Raw genomic sequence first — 8230 nt, forward strand, 5'->3', positions numbered from 1 at the left:
TGGCTAGTCGTAAACCCAAAGTGGCACTAACTTATAGGGACAGGCATCCATGACCCAGCATCGAACGTGTCGGTCATCAGCGAGTGAATCCAGGCTGTAGCACTGGGCTAGCAGGACTCCGGTGAACCGGGCTGTAGCGGGCTAACAGGACTCCGGTATTCATCGCGTGACATTTCCCCGAAGGGACAGACACAGGAACGAAGAAGGACACATGCCGGCCAGCCTAAGTGTTCCGGAGCAGTAGCAAGCTACCAAGGCTCAATGGAAACACTAGGAGACATTTCCCGGTAAGAGAGGCTACTAAAGATAAACAACTAGATAGTCAGATCCCACACATACCAAGCATTTCAATACCATACACACAATATGCTCGATATGTGCAATACAACATGGCATCACAAAATGACTCTACGACTCAAGTATTTATTCAATAGGCTCCGAGGAGCGAGATATTACAAACCTGGGTCTCATGAACCAACAATCAGAGCATACAAGTCAAAGCACAAGCGGAAGCTATCATGTCTGAGTACAGACCTCTATAAATGAAAAAGGCTGAGAAGCCTGACTATCTACCAGATCCTGCCGAGGGCACAAGATCGTAGCTGAGGTAACAAGCTAAACGTCGAAGTCCACGCGGAACTACTAGTGAGACTGAAGTCTCTCTGCAAAAACATAAAATAGGCAAACGTGAGTACAAATGTACCCAGCAAGACTTACATCAGATCTATCTACATATGCATCATTATCAACAAGGGGGTGGAGGGGTTTGACTGCAGCAAGCCAGCTTTGACTCGGTGGCTATCCTGAACTACGACTGCAAGCAACTCTTTTGAAGTGGTGCACACGAGTCCACATATTCACCAACCAATACACCACTATGGATCCGCTTCCGTCTCCCTACGAGAACGCCATCCATAGCACTCACGCTTATCTTGCGTATTTTAGAGTATCCACTTTCACTTGTCTATGAACTGATATAAGGGGTCCACGTTTCCATATCCGAGGAATCCGGCTATTCGAATAGATAATGATAACCCTGCAGGGGTGTACTTCTTCACACACGCTCCCGCCACTTACCGCCATGTACACGTCATGTACCTCGGCAACCTTCAAGCGGAAGCCGGGCGAGGGAGTCGGCCACGACCTGACTAACCGAACAAGTCTCTAGTCCAGGTTTATCGCCTATTCGGGTTCCATCCGCAAGGAGATCCGGCCGGGGTGTCGCTTACGGCCCCAAACGATGTGTGCAGGGTTCCCAAGCCCACCAACCGGGTGCCACTTGGTACACCGGGCCACTGTGCCTAGTCTGTCCCAAGCCCACCTGTACCGGGTGCCACTTGGTAGACTACTAACACTACCTACAAACACCAGAAACTAGTTGCAACTCCTGGACAGAGATCATGTTGATTAATAAGTCGAGAGGGGCACTTAAGCATTCCAATGTGTGGTAGTAGCTGGTCATGGATCACAAACACAGAACTCAGTTCCTGAGGACGGCTGCAATGAGACAACCCACCATGTACTCCTACATGGCCTCTCACCGCTACCTTTACCAAATCGTGTTCACACACTTAGCTCACACACATTGGGACATGTTCACACGCCTCTGATTCATCCCCGATGAATCAGACCTGACACAACTCTAAGCAGTAGCAGGCATGACAAACAAGCATGAATGAGTAGGCACAACAGGGCTCAAACAACTCCTACTCATGCTAGTGGGTTTCATCTATTTACTGTGGCAATGACAGGTCATGCAGAGGATAAAGGGGTTCAGCTACCGCAGCAAGTAACAAATATATCGTTGTTGTCCTAATGCAGTAAAAGAGAGCAGGAGCGAAAGAGTGGGATTTTATCGGAATGAACAAGGGGGTTTTGCTTGCCTGGCACTTCTGAAGATAATATAGCTCTTCATTGGTGTCATCGATCACATCTTCGGTACACGTCTATCGAGAGGGGACAATTACCGGCAAATACAGAAAAGACACGATCAATGCAATGCACAATATGATGCATGCTATGACATGGCAATATGAATGTGTTTTGGGCTAATGCACCTAAAACCAGATTAAATGAAGTTGGTTTGAATCCAAGATTCAAATTCAAACTCCATATGTGGTTATTTAAATGCCATTCACTTCATTTGTCCTAAACAGTAGTGATAAGTTGTTCTAACATGCATGAAAATGGTACAGATGGATAATTGGATTTTTCTGATAATTTTTCATATATAAATTATTTAATTTGGAGTTACGGTTAATTTTCTATGATTTATTGAAGTTTTAGCTATTTCTGGAATTTCCTGATTATTATAAAATAAACTAAATTCCAGAAAAGGAATATGGCGTCAGCATGACCTCACCCTGACGTCATCAGGTCAACAGGGCGGGTCCAGGTCAAACCTGACGTGTGGGGTCCACACGTCAGTGACACGGGTTAAACAGGGGGGTTTAGTTTAGTTTAATTAAAGATTAGGGCACTAGGGCCCACATGTCAGTGTCAGCAGGGGGTAATTAGTTTAACTAATCCGATTAGTGCTAATCCTAATTTAGTTAGTGGCCAGAGGCCCACACGTCAGTGACCCAGGGTCAAACTGGGCCCAGCAAGTCAACTGTCAACGGGGTCAACCCCACCGGCGACTTGACGCCGGCGAGGCCAACCGCGGAGGCGAGCCTCGGGTTTGCATCTCCGGCGACCAAACGGCCGGCGGAGGGCATCTACGTGACGCTGGTGGACTCACGCGTCGAGTGGTGCAGGCGTTGGGTGCGGGGGTGGCCGGAGTTGTCGCCGGCGTCGACCTTGGCGGTCGCCGGAGCTCGGGTGAGCTCGGGGTCGACGCTACGGTGGCCGGGGATACTCGTGCGGGGCACCTATGTGCTCTACGTGGCGCGGGAAGGGAGTTGAGCACGACGGCCGGACCGCTAGTTGGCCGGAGACTCGTCGGCGGCGGTCACAGGCGGCGGCGCGTACGGGCGAACAAGGTGTGGCGGCTACGGCGCACGAGAGCGAGAACGGAGAGGGGGAAAAGGTTCGGTGGCTCACGGCAGTTGCAGCAGATGTCGAAGCGGGCTCGGGGAAGGCCGGACGGCGACGAGTCGACGATGGGGATCCGCGGCGGCCGGCGATGAAGAAGAGACCGCTGACGGTGTTTTGGGGCGTCCGGCGTCGAGTTAGTCGACGGGGAGGATGAGGGCGTCGAGGCGGAGGCCATGGACACGTCGGCGAGGCGAGGGAGGGCCTGTGGCCGCGGTGGTTCTAGTCGGCGGCGATGGCTGCGTTCGGGTTCGGGCGAGAGAGAGGGAGCAGAGGAGAGAGGGGATGCAGCGGGGGAGGAAGAGGGGCGAGGGGACACGAGGCCTCGTCGTGGCGTCGCTAGGGAGGCCGGGGGGAAGCAGGAGGTGGCCGGGAAGCAGGAGGTGGCCGGGGCGCGTGGCCGCGCGCGCCGGGTGCGTGCCCGTCCTCCTGGCAGGGAGGAAGACGACAGGGGAGGGAGGCGGCGGTGGGCTGGGCCAGCGGGAGGAGCTGGGCCGGCTGGGCTGGACAGGTAAGCGCCAGGTAGGCTTCTGCTCTTTTATTTTTCTGTTCTGTTTATTTTTATTTAATTTATTTTGCCACTGTTTTGAATTTAAAATAATTCAAACAATGCCAAAAACTCCTCTAGATATTTTATATTGCTAGATGGACTTTTCAAAAGCTTATAAAATATATTAGGGGTATTTGAAATTATATTCTAATTATATGAATATAACTCAAATTCAAATAGCTAATGAATTAAATCCAAAGTCCCAACAATAATTCCTTAAAAATGTTCAATATTTTGGTTGGGACCAGAACCCTTACCAAAAATTATCAAACATTTAAGAAGAGCATTTTGGAGCAATGAATGATATTTCTAGGGTTTTTGCCCCTCTTTTATTTAAGTTTTTGAGGCTTCCAAAATTCCCTCAGTTCAAATTTTCAGAATTTAAACATGATGCACACATGAGCTAGCCTAGAGCACTACCAGCAGCTAGGGATGTGACAGTACTACCAAACGTCACAACGTAACTGGGTGATTATAAAGGACTACTACAGGTGTCTCCGAAGGTACATGTTGAGTTAGCATAATTCGAGATTAGGTTTTGTCACTCCGATTGTCGGAGAGGTATCTCTGGGCCCTCTCGGCAATGCTCATCACCTAAGCCTTGCAAGCATGTAACTAATGAGTTAGTTATAAGATGAAGTATTACAGAACGAGTAAAGAGACTTGTCGATAACGAGATTGAACTAGGTATTGGATACCGACGATCGAATCTCGGACAAGTAACATACCGATGACAAAGGGAACAACGTATGTTGTTATGCGGTTTAACCGATAAAGATCTTCGTAGAATATGTAGGAACCAATATGGGCATCCAGGTCCCGCTATTGGTTATTGACCAGAGATGTGTCTCAGTCATGTCTACATCGTTCTCGAACCATAGGGTCCGCACGCTTAAGGTTTCGATGACAGTTATATTATGAGTTTATGTATTTTGATGTACCGAAGGTTGTTCGGAGTCCCGGATATGATTACGGACATGACGAGGAGTCTCGAAATGGTCGAGACATAAAGATTGATATATTGGACGGATATATTTGGACACCGGAAAGGTTCCGGAGAAGTTTGGAGCCCCGGGAGGTTACCGGAACCCCCGGGAGGTATATGGGCCTTATTGGGCCCATGTAGAAGGAAGAGAGAAGGAGCAAGGGAGGGGGGCGCGCCCCCCCAAGCCCAATCCGAATTGGGGAAGGGGGCCGGCCCCCCTTTCCTTTCTCCTTCCCCCTCTTCCTATTACTACTACTAGTACTACTTCCTAATACTAGTACTCTTTCCTTCCCCCTCCAAATAAGATAAGGAAAAGAGAGGGAAACCTACTTGGAGTAGGTTTCCCCCTCCTCATGGCGCGCCCCCCTAGGGCCGGCCACCTCCTCCCTCCCTCCTTTATATACGGGGGTAGGGGGGCACCCTAGAACACACAAGTTGATCATTGATCGTTCCTTAGCCGTGTGCGGTGCCCCCCTCCACGATATTACACCTCGGTCATATTGTAGCGGTGCTTAGGTGAAGCCCTGCAACAGGAGAACATCAAGATCGTCACCACGCCGTCGTGCTGACGGAACTCCCCCTCGGCGCCTCTGCTGGATCGGAGATCGAGGGTACGTCATCGAGCTGTACGCGTGTCAAGAACTCGGAGGTGCCGGAGTAACGGTACTTGGATCGGTTGAACCGGAGGACGTACGACTACTTCCTCTACGTTGCGTCAATGCTTCCGCTTTGGTCTACGAGGGTACGTAGACAACACTCTCCCCTCGTTGCTATATCATCACCATGATCTTGCGTGTGCGTAGGAAATTTTTTGAAATTACTACGTTCCCCAACAGTTGCACCGAAATGGTTGCCTTTGCTTGATACTCTTGCATGCGCTTGCCCCCTTTGCACCAAAGAGGAAACAAGGACTCTGCGCAGGCCAGCGCCCGCCTGGCTTTGGTCGTCATGGCTTGCGTCATGGGCACCTCGTGAGGTACCCTACCTTGATCTCTCCGCCTCCTCGCGAGCCAGCCTGACGAGGCTACGCCTGAGGAAACTTCCTATTGTCCGCCCCGCGAGGCTTGGCCCCTCGCGAGGGTCTTGAGCATGTGTTGATGAAGATGGGCCATACTGGGCCACTCCTTGAGCCACGCCGCAGGCCGCAGGCAGGCAAGTCTGGGTACCCCCGTTCCCAGAATGCCGATAGTAAGTGCTCGAAAAGCTTCCTCAAATAGAAGCCCCTACTTGCACCTTATACATCACACTAAACTGTGCTTCATAGGATCAGCGCTCGGCAAGCTGCACTCCATCGAGAGCAGCCTCTATGCAGGGCGATCGTTCAAAATGAAAGGAAACCGGGAGCGCTGTCGAGCTTCCTCCTTCTTTGAAGAGGTATGTCCTTTGATATGTGCCTAAGCATGAGATCAGATCGTTAAATTTCACCTCCACCTTTATTGCAGGAGGAGCACGCGACAAACTGTGGAAAAACGCCCTGCTAGCCGAATATCAGCTAATCCGGCTACGGGCTTGTCAACCAGGACGAGAGCTGATATAGTGCCAGATCCGCCCCCTCATGAGGATTTGGATGACTTATCCGTCATGAAATCCGAGGTGGAGAGCGTGATGAATCATCCAAATCCTCATGAGGGGGCCGATCTGGCACTGTATGGAGGGGTTGGCGAACTTGTTCAAAGGTGCCTGGTGCCGTTTTGAGCTATGGAAGGCGTCCACATGCCGGGAAGGTGCATGAGAGGCATGGGGGATGGTGAAAATGCGCTACACCGGAATCGATCTGAATCATATGGCCCGAGTTGGACCTTAGGGACCAGACGGAAAAGAGATTCCCGTGAACTTGGTATATGACCAAGTGATGATAGCTACGAAATATTTGCAAGAAGACTGTAGTTTAGACAGTCTTATAGATGGCATAGATAAAGAGTAAGCATTCGATTCTATGTATCAATGTACTTTTATCATCGAACTTATCTCCAACCGAACATGTCAAAATTTGTCATCGTAGGCCTTCGGCTTCAACCTCTGAACCAAAAAGGTGGAGTGTTTCCGGATACCATGTCGGAACGTAAGAAACATTCATTTTGTCTAGAAACCAGGCAACCCAGTCATTTTGCTCAAACAGACAAAACTTGTTCGGGGAGTTATGTTATATTACTTATTGAACATAAGAAACATCTTCCAAGGAAAATAGTTTCGTTAAGGGTTCCTTTCCTTGGGTTGGCATGCTTAATTATGCGTGCCTAGGCTTTGATCCGAATTATGGGAAGCCTGTCCTGTATTTTTTAGAAGAGTTACAGAAATGTAAACAATTTGTCGTTGCTTGTCGACCAATTATTCTCTTAAGAACGCTAGCTTTCGGCTTCACCCATCTGAGGTATAGGTCCGAATTACCCGGTTGTAACAATCGCAGAGGTGCTCCCTTTGCACCCTAGCCGAACAATAGGGAACGTAGGGTATAAACACAGGAACGAGGTGATACGTCTCCAATGTATCTATAATTTTTTATTGTTCCATGCTATTACATTATCCATCTAGGATGTTTTATATACATTTATATGCTATTTTATATGATTTTCTAGACTAACCTATTAACCTAGAGCCTAGTGCCAGTTTCTGTTTTTTCCTTGTTTTTGAGTTTTACAGAAAAGGAATACCAAACGGAGTCCAATTGACGTGCCAATTTTTCATGATTTTTTATGGACCAAAAGAAGCCCACGGAGTACCGGAGATGGACCAGAAGAGTCCCGAGGCACCCACGAGGGTGGGGGGCGCGCCCTACCCTCCTGGGCATGCCCCCTACCTCGTGGCCACGATCTTGATGTATCGCGAGCTTTCCCTTTGAAGTTACCTTATGATGTTTCTCCCCCTTTACTCTCTTGTAATGGATTGAGTTTTCCCTTTGAAGTTATCTTATCAGATTGAGTCTTTAAGGATTTGAGAACACTTGATGTATGTCATGCATGTGCTTATCTATGGTGACAATGGGATATTCACGTGATCTACTTGATGTATGTTTTGGTGATCAACTTGCGGGTTTAGTGACCTTGTGAACTTATGCACAGGGGTTGGCACATGTTTTCGTCTTGACTCTCCGGTAGAAACTTTGGGGCACTCTTTGAAGTTCTTTGTGTTGGTTGAATAGATGAATTTGAGATTGTGTGATGCATATCATATAATCATACCCACGGATACTTGAGGTGACATTGGAGACATTAGGGTTTTGGTTGATATGTGTCTTAAGGTGTTATTCTAGTACGAACTCTAGGATAGATTGAACGGAAAGAATAGCTTCGTGTTATTTTACTACAAACTCTTGAATAGATCGATCAGAAAGGATAACTTTGAGGTGGTTTCGTACCCTACAATAATCTCTTCGTTTGTTCTCCTCTATTAGTGACTTTGGAGTGACTCTTTTTTGCACTTGAGGGATTGTTATATGATCCAATTATGATATTATTGTTGAGAGACCTTGCACTAGTGAAAGTATGAACCTTAGGCCTTGTTTCCTAGCATTGCAATACCATTTACGCTCACTTTTACTACTTGCTAACTTGCTGTTTTCATATTTTCAGATTAGAAAAACCTATATCTACCATCTATGTTGCACTTGTATCACCATCTCTTCGCCGAACTAGTGCACCTATACAATTTACCATTGTATTGGG

The sequence above is a fragment of the Triticum dicoccoides genome, chromosome 1B (assembly GCF_002162155.2).
Source record: "Triticum dicoccoides isolate Atlit2015 ecotype Zavitan chromosome 1B, WEW_v2.0, whole genome shotgun sequence".
In the NCBI taxonomy this organism is placed as follows: Eukaryota; Viridiplantae; Streptophyta; class Magnoliopsida; order Poales; family Poaceae; genus Triticum; species Triticum dicoccoides.